Consider the following 18,423-nt stretch of genomic DNA (forward strand, 5'->3'; position numbering starts at 1 on the left):
TAATTAGTAGAATGCTTGTCTAGCATGCGCAGACCCTGGATTTGATCCCCAATGTGGCAACAACAACAAACAAAACAATAACGATGTAAAGAAACTATACAGAAGAGTATACCATGGTAAATTCATATAATACTGTTGTTAAATTGTTCTATTGAAACATTACATCACAAGGAAAATAAGCACCTAGATATTAAGAGAAAGTATAAGCTTAATGTAGCATGGCAGTACTGTCTTAGCCTGTTCCATGCTACTGAGTAGCATATAAAGAATAAAGAACTTAGCTGAGACTGAGTAACATATAAAGAATAGGCACTGTAGGTTTTGAAGGCTGAGAAGTTTAAAGTCAAATGTCCTTCATAAGGCATCCTACTGTACGACCTAAGGTAGAATGTGGAAGAACATAATAGTGTGTACATGAGAGGGGGGAAATTGGACAGCAGAAAAGAGAAGGGGAGAGAAAGAAGAGTAGAGAGGTAGAAGTGGTAGGGGAAATGGAACCCATATTTAGATAATGGCATTAATTCATTCATGAAGGCAGAGCTCTCATGGACTAATTACTTCTTTAAAAGTCCTACCCCTCAACCCTGTATAGCTGGAGTTTTCTCCAGTCCTGCCTGGCCCGCAGTCAGGACAAATCTCTCTCACCTGCCAGTCCCACAGTCGCTCAGACTCAACTGAGTAAACACACAGAGACTTATATTGCTTACAAACTGTATGGCCGCAGCAGGCTTTTTTCTATCTAATTCTTCTATCTTAAATTAACCCATGTCTATTAGTCTATAAGTTGTCACATGGCTCGTGGCCTTCCAGTACCTTACATCTTGCTTGTCACGGCTGGCAAGCATCTCTCTGACTCAGCCTTCCACTTCCCAGAATTCTCCTCTCTCCTTGTCCTGCCTATACTTCCTGCCTGGCTACTGGCCAATCAGTGTTTTATTTATTAACCAATCAGAGCAACACATTTAACATACAGAACATCCCATAGCACTCTTGCACTGGTGATTTGGTGTCTAGCATAACTTTGGAGTGCATATTCAAATCGTAGCAAGTACAAATATGTTCTTAAGCATGGATATGAATACTCAAATGAATAGAAAAAACAATGCAGATTTGCTTCAGAATATTATCTCCTACCTATGAATGAAGAACATATATCAAAAAGTGTACAATGCAAGGAGGAAATCTTATAATCAGTTATTCTAGGAGCTTTCAATGTAGTTCTGATTCAAATCACTTTTGTAGAAACAGATTCCTGAACCTACAATGATAGCTTTTGTTGTTTATTATTGCTTATTGCACTTGCAATAAATTTTAACAATTTTTACTAAAAAACAATGAGTAAACCCATGAGTGATTATATTGTGGAGTTAGCTCAGGAAGCCGTTTGTTCTCTTCCTTTTTCTTGATGAGGCTACACAGGGAGAGTGAAACTCTTCCTTCTAATATAGATGGATGCCACAGCATCTTGCTCCAAGCCAAGGTATGTGCACTTTGAGGGAGGTACTGAAAAGTGAGAGGTTCAGTTCCTGACTGAGCAAATAATGACTTAATGTGATCCAGCTGGACAGTGGGCAATAAAGACAATAAATGATCCACAGCAGAGAGACAAGATAGAGCAGGGCTTGCTTCCTAAAGCAGGCGGCAGGGTATGTGATGCTTGGGATATCAGCCAAAGAATGAGCATGAGACCCCGCCCTAAGGCAAATACTGTTTAGGGGAAAGTGAAGTGTCTGGGTTGGATGAAGCAAAGAGTTTTGGAGCTAAAAAGTAGGAGATGAGGGAGAGCAGATACAGTTAATCCAGCATTATAAATTCCAAGTAGGCACACCCTGAAATTATCTAATTAGATTCTCCATCCTGTTGCCTAGCAGAGGACTTTCCACAGAAAAGGCAAATATTTGACCAACAAATTAACTAGTCAACTACAGAGATTTTAATTGTATATATGGTTTAAATCTTATCCAATATACAATAAAAATCCTTTTACAGATTTTTTTAGGGAAGTGGACAAATGGAAAATTATGCTTTAGAGAAACTAATCTTAATGGTAATTGACAGACTGACTTAATGGGGTAAAGGAAACACAAAAGCCCAGAAGGCACTCTCCTTGGCCACCATCCAAGGATGACTTAAGCATAGTTACTTTGCACACTTTGTAGGGACAAAATTACTGAGAAAAGCAACTTTGTAAAGAAAAAGGAGGTTTCCTGGGCTCACAGCTCATGGACATAGCCCATCATGATGGGAAATCATGACTTCAGGAGTATGAAGAGGCTGGTCACACTGCAGTCAGGAGCAGACAAATGAATGATGTTTTCATCTTGCTTTCTCCTTCTTATGTGGACTAGGACCCCAGCCCATGGAACAGCCCACCTGCATTCAGATTGAGTATTTCAACCTCAAATGTAAAACCAATCTAGAAAGTTCCTCACAGACACATCCCAAGTTTTGTTCCCATGCTGATTCTAAATTCTATCAGGTTGACAAACAATGTTACCTATCACCAAAAGTGACTTTATTGCCCTGTGGTCTATCTATGCATTTGCTTCATAGGATTCTTATGCAACTCCCTGAAGGAGTTGCCAAATATGTATATGTGCTCTGAATATATTCTGGAACAAGATACTTGGATATGACTCAAAAAAATTTTAAAGTAAGTGCCATGCCAAATATTGCAAACTGAGAACATCATATTACCTGTAATCTTATTGCACACATAAATTCTAGTGCCTCACACCATATCTTCTGAAGGAGACAGTCTGTAGAAACAGAGCTCAGGGATCTGTGTTTGTTCTTGTTCTCCAGATTATCTGCACACAAAAGTTTAAGAACTATCTTATTTCTAAATTAGTGCTAAGCTGTTCACAACTTTAAAATCCTTCAATATGTTGAAAATTAAGAATTACATGTATGTAATAAGTATATATATATACAAAATTAAGTATATATAAAAAGAAGTAAGTATATAAAACATGATAGAAAGCAAAAGTTAACATGGTTTAGCATAATTTGGAAAAAAAAATCATGAAAGAGAAACATAGGTGAGGTTTTGAAACTGGATGACCAAGGAGAAAGAAATAGTCCTAGTGGAAGTTGAGAAACTGTAGTATTAGATGTTTTGTATACAGCAGAATATGGAACCAAACACAAGTTATCAGACAATTTTCCCTACTGGCTTATTGTTCCTATACACTAAATCTAGATAGCTCTAGAAGTAAAAATGACATATCTTTTCTCCATCCTTTTCAATGTCTATAACAAGCACTCCTAAATAAATGATATATTAACATGTGAAAAGCATAACAAATTTATTTCATCAAAATTATATGTGACATTTGAGCCTTCAGAAATGAAGACACAATCCAAGAGAGAATTGTTTGCCTTTATGCTTACGTTTAATAAGAACTGGACAGTCACATGGTAGTGTGACTGGAGTTAAGATCTAATGCTAACAAGACTTATTGCCTCAGATCTTTCTCTGTCTCCTGGCAGAGGGAAAGACAAACAGCACATGAGTGGTCACTAAGAGAGAAGGAAGAAAGGGAGAATTTGTTCTAGGTTTGGGGCTGGCTTTAGGAAATGCAACATGAGGAAAGGGAATTCTGGTTTTTATGACTTTCTTTTTTGGTGACTATAGGAAGGAAAGAAAAAGGCAAGAGAAAGCCCGAGTCAGCCTCTTGCTTCTGAGGCCATACCCTATACACTCAGGTGTCAGGTTGGATGTGTCCTGTGCTCAGCATTAGGCACTGAGGCATCATTCTCAGCTCACTGCATTCTTGCCCTGCCGAGTCCCTCCAGCATCATGCAGCTGAAGCTTTGTAGCTATGAGCATGTTGAGCAATCAGAAGTTGAATGTTATCAGAACTCTGGTTTTGGGAAAAATTTATGGTATTGTGCTATGTGCAGTTATAGCTTCATGGCCAAGCAGTGTGTTTGTCATGTGGTAGAAAAAGCCTAAAAATGAATTTGTCCATATATAAGTAGTTATGCATTAATATGCTAGTGAGACTAAGTCTTTAAGTGTCTGAACATGAATATATTAATAAACAGCATCCTCACTGCAGCACAGACTTGAATCTTGTGTTTCAATGGCAACTCCATCTACCAGTCATATATCAAAAGCCCAGTATGGTGAACAATATGTTGAAGGACACCTCGGCTCTGTAGTAACTGCAGTCCTTCATGTACTGAGCACATCTGCAGAAGAAGGCTATCATGGTTTGATGAGCGTATATAATGGAACATTCCTATTTCACTGGTGTGTAGTTTCTAATTATTATTAGAATATTAGGGAGTAAACAAAAATGCCCGATAGGATGAAGAAAATCAATAGTTGGCTAATTTTGAGAGAAGTTTTCCAGTTCTACAAGCTAAGACACTATTCCAGGAACTGTAACCAACTCGTTTGATTCAATAAAGAGAAAAGATATGCAGATTGAAAAGAACTTTTAAATCTAAGTCTACACTATCATTAAGTATACTTAGATTTATACCATATAATTATTATGATTGTAGCAATTAATCAATCAACTGATTAACATGTAGGGTCAGCAGGATCCAGTGATCTTATCTTAAGCTTGAATTAATTAATTACATTTTCTTCAACATTATTATTTTCTGTTTGTGTACCCAGTTTGTACAAGTTGCCCTATTGATAAAATGTGCTTGAGTCTCTGTACTTATCACAGCAGGTAGAGCCTGCGCTGAGGTATTTTTGCTGATGTAATGTCAGAAGTGTAAGAAAACTGAAATGTCTTCATACTTCCTGGAGTAACTGCGTTGATCCTTGCCATCTTTATCTGTGTTATATAAATCACACAAGTAAATGTGATTCTCTCAAATGATTTTCAGCATAAAACTAAATCTGTCTGAAAGAGTTAAGTCAAATTTAACACTACGATTGCATATTAAGCAATAGTTATATTGTTCAGGAAAACTCAGCTTTTAATGCAACAAGTACCCCAATCTGTACCTGATAGACACAAGCATGTGCTCTCTAAAAAGTATTTTCTCTCTCTTCTTTTTTTGTGGTCCTGGAAATTAAATCCAGGGCCTCAAACATGCCAGTCATGTCCTCTACCATTCAGCTACATCACCATCATTTATTTTCAAATAGCAAATCTCTTGTGCTAAGTTTTTGCAAAAAAAAAAAAAAAATGTTTAGAGCTCCATTGTTCCCATTTATTAGTGAGGGAAAAAAAATAAAGCAAAAACAGTTTGTCCAGAGTCTCTGAGGAAACTAAGATCAGTGCTGGAACTCAACGACTTGTAATGAGTATGCTTTGAATAACTTCTGAAGAAAGCCTTAAATGGAAAGGAGAGACAATAAGACAAAGAGTCCCTGGTGCTGCTCTCAAGGGATTGCCCAGCAAGGGAATGGGCAAGGTATAGAGAGGGTATGAGTGAAGCCAGGTAAGAACACCGGTGTACCTGGGCGCTCCTGGTGGTCAGGGCAAGGCTCCTGATGAGTTATTCCACATGAAAGAAAGAAGGTAGTTGGCAAAGGGAAGAAAGAAGACCGTGGTGCGACCTGTTGCATATGCTTGAAGCTGTCTTCCTTCTTTTTTTTTTTTTTAACTTCAAGCCACTTATTAGCAGAGCCTGTCTCAGTTGGAGGCCCTGCCTTTTTGCTTACAGACTGTCTGACGCCTTTATAAAGTGGGCCACTGCATTGTTGATTACTACACACCAGGGTGGTCTGCGAGCCGATGTTTTCTGCCATCCCACAGTGAGACAGCATCTTCTGAAGTTCTGGTCTCATATGTCCTTAGAGAATGGTTTGTGTTTCCTAAGCAGCTTAACTCTGGATGATTTACATGTGACATTTTAAACCCCGGTTGTGTAATGCCTGGGCTGGGATTTATATACGCTGGGAACAATTTTTCAGGTCTGTATATGACAGCCAGCTATGCGTTGTATTGTCTATCCAGGAGACTGGAGGAGAGAAGACAGTCACCCACAGACTGCAGGGGGATCTGAAACCTATGTGTCTACTGCAGGGCAGCATAGTTCAAGAGAAACACTGGCCACACAATCCAGCTTCATATTCACACGATTATTGGTCAATCCAAATTAGATGTGTTTGACTTTGACTTTAAAGGGAAAAGAAGAGCAATTGGCATAAGATAAGAAGTAGTCAGCTTCCTCCTTTTGAGTTCATTTTAGCCCACCTACTCTTTCGCTTCTTTATTTATTTTTTTCCAAGTAAAACAGTGTTTCTCGGAAGTCAGAATTTGTCAAGTGATTTCTTAAAATTCCAAAACCAGATTCAATCTATAAAAGAAAATGTGATATTTGAAATCACCTTCAGGAATGTTAAAAGAAAAAAAAATCACAAAATGAAAATCAGGACTAGTGCTGTAACGAGCCACACTAACCCAAATTTAAGTAACTAGGGTATGCTACAGCACAGCATATGTAGTCCATGTGGTGGGTGTGACCACCAGTGAGTGGCTGTGCCATTGCCTTAGCATAAAAGAACAAGTTAGCTTCCATGAGACCAGATGAGAAATCTTCGTTCTTGTTTTGAAGCAATCCGTTGAACATGGTTAACTAGGGTATCACCACATTGTTTTAAAGAGTGAGGCAAACAGCAGGGCTCTGTGGATGGTACTCTTTCCATCCACTTCCATTACAGTGCTGACTTAAGGATTATGAGAGGAATGCACCAAAGCCCTGGTTGTTAGGTTCCTTCTGCAAAAACACATTTTTCTCCAATTACAACAAATTATTATAGTTATTTGATGTGGTGCTGCAGCGCTGCCTGTATGTGAATCATTGAGTTATAAACAAAGAGCGCATTCCAGTCCTCCAAGCAATAACTGTAAGAGGACAAGCCAGAGAGAACTCATTTGGGAAAAACAATTAATCTTTAATTCTGCTCTTATTCTGTCCATCAGAACTCTTTTATCTCGATTTACTAATGTACATCATGTTTGTATAATGTTAACTTATAATAAAATCTCTGAATAACTGGTGATATTAAGCACAGCCATCCAAGATTTACATTGTACTTTTTCAATGTAAGGTATAAAGTCTTGAAAGACTATCCAGGGCGCAAACCAGTTAACTTCTCTCAGTAATGTAAAAAGTGAAAATGGATCCATGTTTTAATGCACACACCCTCTTTAGTACCGCCCTGTGTGTGTGTGTGTGTGTGTGTGTGTGTGTGTGTGTGTGTGTCATTCTTTTCAAGATTGTTACATGAATCTAACAGCTTACAAGGACTAAACATGAATCCTCAAAATATCGCTCTACTCAGAGGATTGGAGTTCTAGAGCCCACACAGCTCCCTACATATATTACAAATCTCAGTAGGAGTCTTCTATTTCTGCATAAGGTTAGATGTTCACAGTATTTGAGGCTTGGGAACAAAAGGACAACAACAAAATCTGCCTTTTGCCCTACTACTCACATGGCTTTCTATCTCTTGATTTCTTTATTTGAGCTTCTCTTATGCATTACTTAAGAGTTATTGTGAAACAATCACAGAATGCAGAAAGTGTCCTCTAATTTGTACACTCATGCAAAAAAATATATAGGTTAAATTTTAAAAAGCATATCCTAATTGTTTAACTGCAATATTTTAAAAAATTACATGTGAATAGCCTTTTTTTAACATGTATTTAACAAATATGTTGGCTTGGGTGGTATATAACTATAATTTCAGGACTTGAGAAGCAGAGGCTGATAGATTTTTGTGAATTCAAGGCCAATCTGGTACACAGGGTGAATTTCAGGCTAGTCAGAATTTTCTCCATTCGGGAGCCTTCAGTGTTTTGGGTTTTTTGTTTTGTTTTGTTTTTGTTTTTGACAATGATCTATTGGATGTTTTTATGTCCATGATGGAAGCCACTCATCCAGCTTCTCCTGTCAGAACCTAAGAAACATTTGATGCTGCTGAGGCCCATTTGTAGCATCTGGGCATGAGGATGCTTTGTGTACTTGTGTCTGTTGCATCCTTGGGATAGTCTTAGGGTTTGCTTGTGTTTCTGGCTCATTTATTGTGAAAAAATAATTCAGCCCCCCCCCAAAAAAAAAATAAATGAGAATCTAGATAAGAATATGCATCAGAAAAATAATAACTTTAAATTTCCAAGTTCAAACTTTTGCTTTGTACATAGTGTTCTGCAGAGGTTCCCACTATAGCCTGTGATTGCATAAAATTCCCTGATTTCCACCCAGGTTCCAAAACTAAATCCTTCACTTTTAAAGATGCATTAGTCACATCTTTCTCTATTCTCATTTCTTATGTTTATATTCATGTTGTAGTTCAAGTGAACAAAAAAAGCAGTCTTTACAATCTATCTATGTAGAAGATAGACATTGCTCTGTTAATATAACAAGATATATAGACAGCTGAGTCAGCCAACTCAGGTCTCTGTCATGCCAACACTAGAGTACAAACAACATTTTCAATCCCACCAAATCATTTATTAATAAGTCAAGGAGTTTTCCTGACCTTAGTTAATATCCTTAGTCAATGTAGTCACTGTGTTTTGACATAGTCAAGATCATGGAGTGGAAAGTATTTCTTAATAATTGCCGCCCTTTCCTTTTACAAATGCTGCATAAAAGCAAAACCTCTTTGTGTTGTGTAACGTACTTAATCTTCTTCTGGTCTAATTTGCAACCACCACCACCACCACCACCACCACCACCACCACCATCCATGAAACCAGTTAAGTAACCAGCATGTGGCTCTGAACTCTAATTGTAACTTGTTGAAGGGGCAAAGGATGAAATTCAGTTTGCTTGTTCGCTTCAACACAATTGTCAGATTACCCTCTGGAATGGAAACGAAGACTGGAGAAACTGACATCTCCGTCGGTGGTTAGGAAGTAAATATGGAAGTGCAAAATGGCATTTTTAAACAGAACCGCTTTCCTGACCATAACTTAATTTTCACATTGTCAGCACTTCCATTATAAACACTTTTTTTTTTTTTTTTAGTTTGGAGTTTATAACACAAATGTAAAGATTTGCTATGAGCTAAATCTCAACCCAAGAGCAAATGTTTATACCAATTTTGAAAACAATCAGCTTGCCCATTTGTAGTTATGCATGTGTTCATCATCTGTTACTGCTTGTCCAATGCTCTCCAACTTCTGGGAGAAAAAGCAGACATCTGGAGAGAAGAAACAATGTTTGCTTTCCGGCAGATGTAGCCTGTTCTCCACAACCGTCCAATAAGGAAGGTACAGAATAAAAATGTATGTATAAGGAAACAAAAATGGCAAGTTTCTTCACACATGCTGATGCTGTGAAATACTAATTGAGCAGTCTGTGAACTCTTCACCTTAGGTGACCAGAACTCCGTTTTCTACCCATTTTATAGATGATACTAGCATGAATAAAAACAGCAAAACACCCTCACCTTAAAAAAAATACACTACACTTCAAGCATTGCCTAAGTCAGTGAAGAATAGTCATTTGTGCAAAACTGTCACTGCAGATGATTAACAGTTTTCCAAAGAGTACAGTCTATTGTTCCACTTTTGATTCCATGCTGCTGGAAAGGTTTTTCCTCTGTGTTTTAAGTTCTTTAAGCAAACTAGTGAACAAATATTTGTTCAGAAACAAATTTATGTCCAGAATAACTCTAAAACTTTCCTTCCGTTAAGGAAACTGATGGGGAAGGCAAACCAGGCTGAGTCTATTGGGCTTTCTTTTGTCTTCATCACGTGTAACACTTCAGTTGGTTGTTTGTGTGGCATACGTGGATGGTATGTGGTTAGTAAAGGAACAGAATGATTTGCCAAGGGCAGGGGACATTGCTAAGTGGTTGAGTTCTCTTGGTTTGTTCTCTAATTAGCACTACCACATCAAAGTCTCTGTTCCCTCAAACCTTACGTTTTGCCACTAAAATAAAAGGGAGGTCGTTGAACTAGGAAATCTGCAACCATCTCTTCTGGTTCTAAAGTTCTGTAGTTTTATAGTAAAAAGCCTTAAAATATCTTCCTCATATGTTTGCAGGTCCTTCATTAATCAAGATTTTTGTCTTATCTTCCCCTAGTCGGGGACACTCAGCCCAGGCAGATACTTTGAGAAAGAGTAAAATTTAAGGCCCTTGTTTATGACAAATGCTAATTTTAATACAATATCTTTGGTATTTGTGAGGTTTTGGTAATGCAGGAGATGAAATCAAATCCTGAGCATCATTTGTCTTATCTCCACAGTGATAGTTAATATAGCTATAAGTTTTGCAATAAAATTAGTTAATTACCACAATGCTTGACATATTATCTTTAACATTAACAATTTGGATAGCCACTTTTGCTACAGTAGACATACATTCCCATGGTGTCCAGGAAGACTTCTGTAGAAAAATTTTATGTCTTTATACACTAAGTACAGTTTTCTGAAAGAAAATTATCAATTTTTGTAAAATGTATTTTTGAGAATTTCACAGATATATACAGTATACTTTGATGATATCCTCCCTCCCCAACTCTCTTTCCAGATCCTCCCCTTCTCAATTCCATGTCACTTTTTTCAAATTCACTCTCACTGGGACCAATTAGTGTCCATGGATGTGAGGCCATTCACTGGAACATGGGCATCCTACCAGGAGTCAAATAGCAGGGAAAAAAAAAATAACTCCCTTCACCAATGAGCCATCAACTTCCAAACCTTTTCAGCTAGTAATGGGGGCTCATGTGTCCCCCCTCCATCCATGCTGGAATGTTGATTGGCTCAATACATGAGGTCCTATCTAGGCAACTACAGCTGCTAGGAGATCATGAGTGCAATGGCTCTGTCATGTCCACAAAACAGTTTTGCAGCAGTCTTTCCTGACTTCTCACTCTCACAGACACCCTGCCACCTCTTCCCGGGTGTCCCCTGAGCCTCAGTTAGGGGGCTACAGATGTCCATTTAAGAGTGAGCCCTCCACAGTCACCACTCTCTTCATGTTGACCAGTTGTGTGCCTCTGTGTTAACTGGTACCAACTGCAAAATGAGGTTTCCTAATGAGAGTTACACTAACTTGTGAGTATAAACATAGATATTTAGAGAGTAGTTTAATGCTATGTCCATTCAGCAAAGCAAATCTCTTGTAGGGTTTATGACCTACCAGCTATGGGTTCCTGAAAGATTTACAGTGCCAGCCATTAGTTTCCTCAGGTAGAACCAGACTTAGAGTCGATTAAAAAGTGGTTGCTTGTCTGGATAACATTCATGCCGCTATTGCAACAGTCAACAAATGTACGAATTCGTATTACTCACCCTCACCAGAAAGAGTTTAATGTAACGAAATTCCTGTAGTAAAAATGCCCAATGAAGACCATGGTGCGTTTAACTTTAGATTCCTGTTGCTATATGTTTGTTTTAACTAAATATTACTCTAGTTAAAAAGCAAAATTAATCTGAATTGGAATGTCATATGTGGATTTTTCCAGTGCTATTAAAGTATGACTTGTGCTCAAATTTAGTATAGCATCTGATGCACTTGACACAAATTGCCATGTATACACATACCATGAAATTCCCCAAAGAAGAAATAATAATGATGAAATCCTTTACCTCCCAAAGTTTCTCCATGCACTTCCCTAATCCACTCACCACATTCTGATACCATAAAAAAAATTATTTTCTGGAATTACAGAACTTCTTTTACGTGATCTAGAGTACTAAATAAGTATAATTTCATAGCACATAAAATATAATCTTTTTTCTGGTTTGTTTTATGAAAAACAATTATTTCCAGTTCCATCAGTGCTGTTTTACATATAAGAAAAAGTTATTCATTATTGGTGAAAAGTAGCATTTCACTGTGTGGTTATATCAAGAATTATTTATGAACCGGGGGTGGTGGCTCACGCCTTTAATCTCAGCACTTGGGAAGCAGAGCCAGGTGGATCTCTGTGAGTTCAAGGCCAGCCAAGTCTACAGAGCAAGATCAAGGACAGGCACCAAACTACATAGAGAAACACTGTCTCGAAAGAAAGAAATATTATTTATAGATTTATCTAATTATTGGCATTTGAACTGTCTAGATTTTGCAGATGAAAACGAGGCTACCCCACATACCACTGATGTGCCCTCAACCCTTTCCTTTATTCAAAGTTTTTTTCTAAATTTTGTTTTTGTTATTGTTGCAATTAGTTTATGAATGCCAATGACTATTAGTCTTTATTGTCAACTGGTTTTGGAATCACCTGGGAGACACATCTCTAGTTATGCTTATGAGAGTATTTCGAGATATGTTTACTTGAAAAAGAAAGACTTGCCCTGAATGAGGGCACCACCATCCCTTGGGATTGAATCCTGAGGTTAAGAGAGGGTTAGAGCTCAGCAATTAAACACATTTGCTGCTCTTCTAGAGGACTGGAGTTTCTTTCCCAACATCCATGTCAGGCAGCATACAACCACCTGAAACTCTAGCTCCTGAGAATCTAATGTCCTTTTCTGGCTTCTGAAACTAACTGAACACACATGTACACACACACACACACACACACACACACACACACACACACACACACATACATATACACACACACAAATGAAATTAAAATAAACTTTAAAAAACACAAAACAAGGGACGAGGGAAGAATACAAGCTGGATACCAGCATCTATCTCTCTGCTTCCTGACTGCAGATGCTGTGTGACCAACTGTCTCACACTCCCAAGCCATACCTTCCCTTCTGTGATAGACTTTATATCCTCAAACCATGAACTAAAATCAACTTTTTCTTTCATATGTTTTCTGTGTGACATTTAGTCACAGCATTGAGAAAATTAACTGATATAATGCCTACTTTGATTCTTCGAGTTGTGCCATGATAAATAATTCTAAGAACTATTATTCTCAACCCATGAAAAAATAGATTAATATGGCTATTTACCAGACATGAAGGTTTCTCTGTGCATTACTATGACATTTGGCTTTTATCCTGGGGCAATCAAAATCTACTGACAGTTTAAACAAGTTCATGGCAGTGTTATCTGTGTAGTGTAATGTGTGCATTTAGGGAATTTGAGGGCTACACAAGAAAGAATGGGCTACAGAGGTGGGTAACAAGCTAGTCATCATGTAAGGACCATTCAGGAAGCAGAATTTATAGAGTTCACTGATCAGATTCAGTTAACACTAAAAATAAACATCAACGGGAGAAAGGAAGAGGCAGAACAGAGTGGCTTGGAGATTCTGTTGGATTAAAGTATTATTGAGTAAATTTTTTAAAAGAATGGGTTTGACAAACCTTTTACATTTCGAAAAACAGGTCTCCGGATTGTTACCTGTGCACATAAGCATTTCCATTATTTTACCCTGAAGCCATCCTCAATGACGCTGCCATGGCCTATTATCAAGGATTTTAGAGAAGCAAAAAATTCTGGATGGTTCTTCAGAATGTCCCATTGCCAGATAAAGCACTGGCTCAGACACATTGAGATATATGTATATGAATATCCAAATGAGTTAAACAGTCCTTCAAATACAAAATCAACTGATTTTTAAAATCCTTTTTGATAGAAATTATGATGAAATACACATACATGCACCTATAAAGTATTTTCAAGCCTTTCTTTTTCTTTCTTTGACAGCCACTCTGGCAATAAAAAAATATTAACACCCACCTTGTTTCAATAAATAAACTGTAACTCATTGTCATTTCTAATGAAACATTTTTAGTTCTTTTAAAAACATTTTTTATTTGTTCTTTGAAAATGCCATACATGTATATAATTTATTTTGGTAATAGTCACTCTCCTGATTACCTTCTTATCATCCTCCCACTCCATCTGAACCCCTTTCATTTTCCAACAAGTTCTTCATCCTACCTTCCAGTTGTTTTGGTTTTTTTTTTTATGACCCACTGAGTTTAATAAAGGTTTCTCACATGAGCATGGCCATTTATGAAGCATGAGAAACTTATCATTGGCTACATCACTGATGAAAAATGGCTCCTTCTCCCCAAGCAGCTATTAACTGCCAATAGTCCCTCATCTAGGGTTAGGGCCTTAGGACACCTCTGTAATCTATGATGGAGTCTTGATGGACTCAGTCCTGTGCACATCTTGTGTAGATGGCTACAGCTGCTGTGAGTTCATGACAGCAACAGCCATGTTATGTCCTAAAGATGGCCTTTCATAGTACTTATTTCCACCCTCCAGCTCTTATGTTCTTCCTGCCCCTTCTTCTGCCATGTTCTCTGAGCCTTGGAGGGGCTGATATAGGTATTTATTACATGTAGGTATTAGCATTCAAGTCAGTTATTCTCACTTCTTTGACCAGTTATGAGCCTCTGGATTCATCACTTCCCACTGCTAAAAGAAACATCTCTGACCAAGGTTGAGATCTAAGATTATAGAAATAAGCATTTAGAAGGCAAATCTGATGTGACCATTTATGAAATAGGGGCTATGACTTCTATAGCCATGTGCTTGAATATACCAAGCATGAATTCACTCTTGTGGGGCAGGCCTCAGATTCAGGTAGAAGAAAGTTGATTGTTACCATAAATAACAGCTATGTGCTGTTACACTAGTGAACACATCATCCTATAGGCCACCTATCAGCCTGAAAACTAGATGTTTTAAATTCTGAGTCTGTATTCTTCCCACCTTATTTCCGCATGTACTCTGATGGTGTCCAGGCATACTTTTGTAAATGTAAATGAAAAAAAATACAAATCACAATCAGAAGACAATCTGATAAGCTCATGGTTAAGGTAATAATCTATTTTCCTAAGGCAACAATTTTAATCAAAGTATGAACAGTGTGTTAGAGGGAAAAGGCTAAACCTTGAAGTCTGATAATATTAAATTGAAATTTGGGTTGTATTCCATACTGTGGACATTCATAGAAATTAATAAAATCTGAATTATCAATGTTCTCATCTTTAAGATTAGTATGTTACCCAGCTGATAGGATTATTACAAGCATTCATGTCACTCTATTATGATGCTAGGTAACTCTGATAATATGAAAGACAATAAACTTTTTTAAAATTTACCATGAAGTTCAGAAATATTAAGTATAGGCATTGAAAAACATGACTGAGTTTCTTCCCAGAAATCAGCATTTTGACTAAAACCATTCTCAGTAAAGTTGCCACAGCTTTATGGGTGAAACAATAACAAGTTTGTGTGGGAAACTCAGCCTTCAGGATGGTTATTTTCTGGATTTATTTCAACAACTAGTGAATAGTCTTTGGTTTCCTTTTAGGATCAAAAGACCATTAGCCTCCATGCCACGTGTGGTTTTACAGATCTCATTTAAGCATGCTCTAATTCTGAACTGATTAAGTGCTGCTTGATTTCTGGATGGCAGTTGTTTATAAGTTGAAAGAGTTTTCTTGGTTATTGTGCAGAATCCACAATGATGCATCTTGCATACAAGATAATGTCTCTTTACAGAAGTCATCTTTGACCACACTACCCACAGACCCAGAATAAAAAGACACCACAAATGGCTGAAAGTGTCAACATAAATAACTATCAATAAATATGGGATGTAGAAAAGCACTTGGCTTGTATCTCCCTATCCTATCAGAGCTAACTACATAGCTATTATACTTGCAAGGGATGCTCCCAGTTCAGCTACATACAGTATTTATAACATGCCCATCACCATGGTATCGAAACACTTGGGCAATCTAATTAGGCTGGTCCAATTACTTTTGTAGAAGTAGAAGAGGTGTCCTTCCTTATATCCCACTCCACTGGAACCAATTTGATTGCGTTTTTAAAAGCAAGGAAAGCCTTCTGTGAAAATAGCTTTCTAGGCCTCCTGTTCCAAGATTAAAGGACTGCCTAGGTAAAGAAATGGCTGCTTCCCATTCCTGAAGGTGATAATGTTCGAAATCAAGCAACTCTCCAGTGGTAGAAAACACCACAGCCCAGAGATCTTTACTGAGAACATTTTAATCCCTTTCTTTGAACTTCACTCTGGGGGCAGGTAACTGAGAGTACTTTCTAAAAGCAGTTCACCTGAATGTGAATTATTTCCAAAGACATTCATGGTGGGAAAGCTATGTTCTCCCTTGGCCTGCTAATGCAGAGTCATTCTCCTATTTAGGAAACTTAACTAGGTCAGTCAGGAACTAAAGTTTGGTAATGAGGGTCTCTCTTCTGACTTTCACATTGGACAAGTCAGGAGAACTTACTGGTAGGCTGTAGTTGCTGTTCATTCTGTGCATGGGAAGTGTGTTTACAGAACAGTCCAGACTAAAGGTGCTTCTGTCGGAATGAGAATGGAATTCTCAGTCTCTCACCTGTGCACATGGGTGTGGAAGGCACATGTGTTGGGGGTGAAGAATATCTTATCCTTAAATGAAATCACTAATAGCCATTTTTCAGAATTTTTGGTTGAACAAAGGTTTTTAAAAGCTATTTTACCGCAACTGAGGACCCTGGCTTGATATTTCCAAGATGAACTAAATATTTTGCTTAGATAAGAAAGTGCCAGTATTTTAGGCCAAAGAAGGGCTGTCTTTTTGTAGTGGCAAGACTTCTCCCTGGATTTTACCAGGAATTCAAGTTGATATTAATCTAATTTTTCTAATGCTTTACTTTATTGTGTTTTTCATAGCAAAGTAACAATCAAACCAATATGACCTGCAATACAATTTGAAATTTCATAGAAGTAGCACTTACCCTGAAAATGGCTGTCTCATTTTCTAGGAAACTCCTTGGATACTCTATCTGTGTGATACATCTCATGCTGCAAAGTTTTTGATTCTGTTTTTAAACTCTTTTGTTTCCTCCTGTGATCCATTTCTTAGTGCCATAGGTCTCTGAACCTGCAATAATCCATCCCTATTATGTCTTTTGACAGAATCATAAGGTTTTAGCTTTTCTCCTTTTCAATCCCCTTTGAAAGAATCCCTGTGCAGCCCATCAGTTCCTCTGATTGGCTACTCCCTTTCTTTTTCAGTAAGTTCATTTTCAATTGTAGTCTTAGAATTTTGTTTTAGAGCACCCAATTATGTTTATGGTGTCTCCACCCAGAAATTCTCACAAAGGGATCTTAAATATTTTTTCCTCTTGCTATTAAAATAAGGGCAACTATTACTGAACATCTACTTCATAAGAGGATTGATATGTGTGCCAGCTCATTTAATTTCTACAAGTAAATTTGGGGGTGAGTTTGCTATTTTATTTGTACTCTGGGATTCAGAAATGACATATATGGCAATAATAGATCAGGATGAATTTCAGTGACAGATTTGTTTGCAAACACTGTACTCTTGAGCATTATGTCCATCTATGGTACCCCAGGATCAAACTCTCCTATGTATTTTCTCCTAAAAATTGCTAAGTAACATACAACTGCCCCTACATCAACATCAAACACTGTGTGAACTGGCTTCTATTTATCTATTTGACAGAAATCAGTTCAGAGGTTGAAGAAAGAGAGGTTATTTATTGGTCCTAGTAGACAGGAATCCAAAGATAGTATGAAATTCATACTACATTTAGTCAGGGACCCAAAAGTGAAAACCAAACTCTGGAGCCCACTCTGTCAAGTCTGCTGATGACCCGCCTTGTATGATTAACCACTTGATCTGTGTCTTCCCTTTTTCTAATCTGCTCAGAGGTAGAACCAGAGTAATTTAAATTATATTACATGCTCATTTCTTAATATAGCCTTGAAGCCGGGCAGTGGTGGCACACGCCTTTAATCCCAGCACTCGGGAGGCAGAGGTAGGCGGATCTCTGTGAGTTCGAGGCCAGCCTGAAACCCTGTCTCGAAAAACATATATATATATATACTTCAGTTAATCAAAACTGAGTCCTAGATCAAGCATTAAGATCTAAGAATCTCTGAGCACCACCAGAACTCTCTTTAGAAACTGAAAGAGAAGAATACATATAGACCAATCAGCAGTGTCACCTGTACAACTCATTGGCTACTTGGAATCTGCTTGAATCCTTCTGCTTGAGCATTACCCTTAAAACTCTGACATCTTCTGAAGCCACTCACTACTTCCAAGACACCTACAGTTTCTCTTGCTGGAAGCAGTAAAGCTTGTGCTCATTTACTTTCCTGGGAGTCCTGTAACCTCACTAAACTACAAGACAGCTATCAGGGGGTGGGGTGGGACTCAGAAGTAAGGAAAGAAAGGATACTACCATCAAATCTCCTATTAATAAAGATCTGAGGCACAAAATGAGCAGGAATTGATTTATTAATTAATTTCATTGTGATTGTGATAGTTGTAATGAGAACCGCCCCCATAGGCTTATATATGTTCCCAGTCAGTGGAACTGTTTTTGGAAGGCTTAGGAGATGTGGCCATGGAGGAGGTATATCACTGGGGTGCACCTTGAGGTTTCAAAGGCCATACCAGGCCCAGTCTTGTTCTTCTCTCTGTCTGTTGGTTGCCTCGAGATGTAAGCAGCATGCTACTCCTCCAGCACCATGACTGTTTGCTGCCATGTGCCCCATCAGGGTGGTCATGGACTCACCCTCT

General features: G+C 38.0%; 1 protein-coding gene across 3 annotated transcripts in view; it reads left to right on the top strand.

Annotated features, from left to right (window-relative positions):
* Positions 1–18,423, top strand: part of Arhgap15 (Rho GTPase activating protein 15) — a 602,692-nt gene that overhangs the window by 489,227 nt on the left and 95,042 nt on the right. The window lies entirely within an intron of this gene.

Source organism: Peromyscus leucopus, chromosome 4 (assembly GCF_004664715.2).
Source record: "Peromyscus leucopus breed LL Stock chromosome 4, UCI_PerLeu_2.1, whole genome shotgun sequence".
NCBI classification, from domain to species: Eukaryota; Metazoa; Chordata; class Mammalia; order Rodentia; family Cricetidae; genus Peromyscus; species Peromyscus leucopus.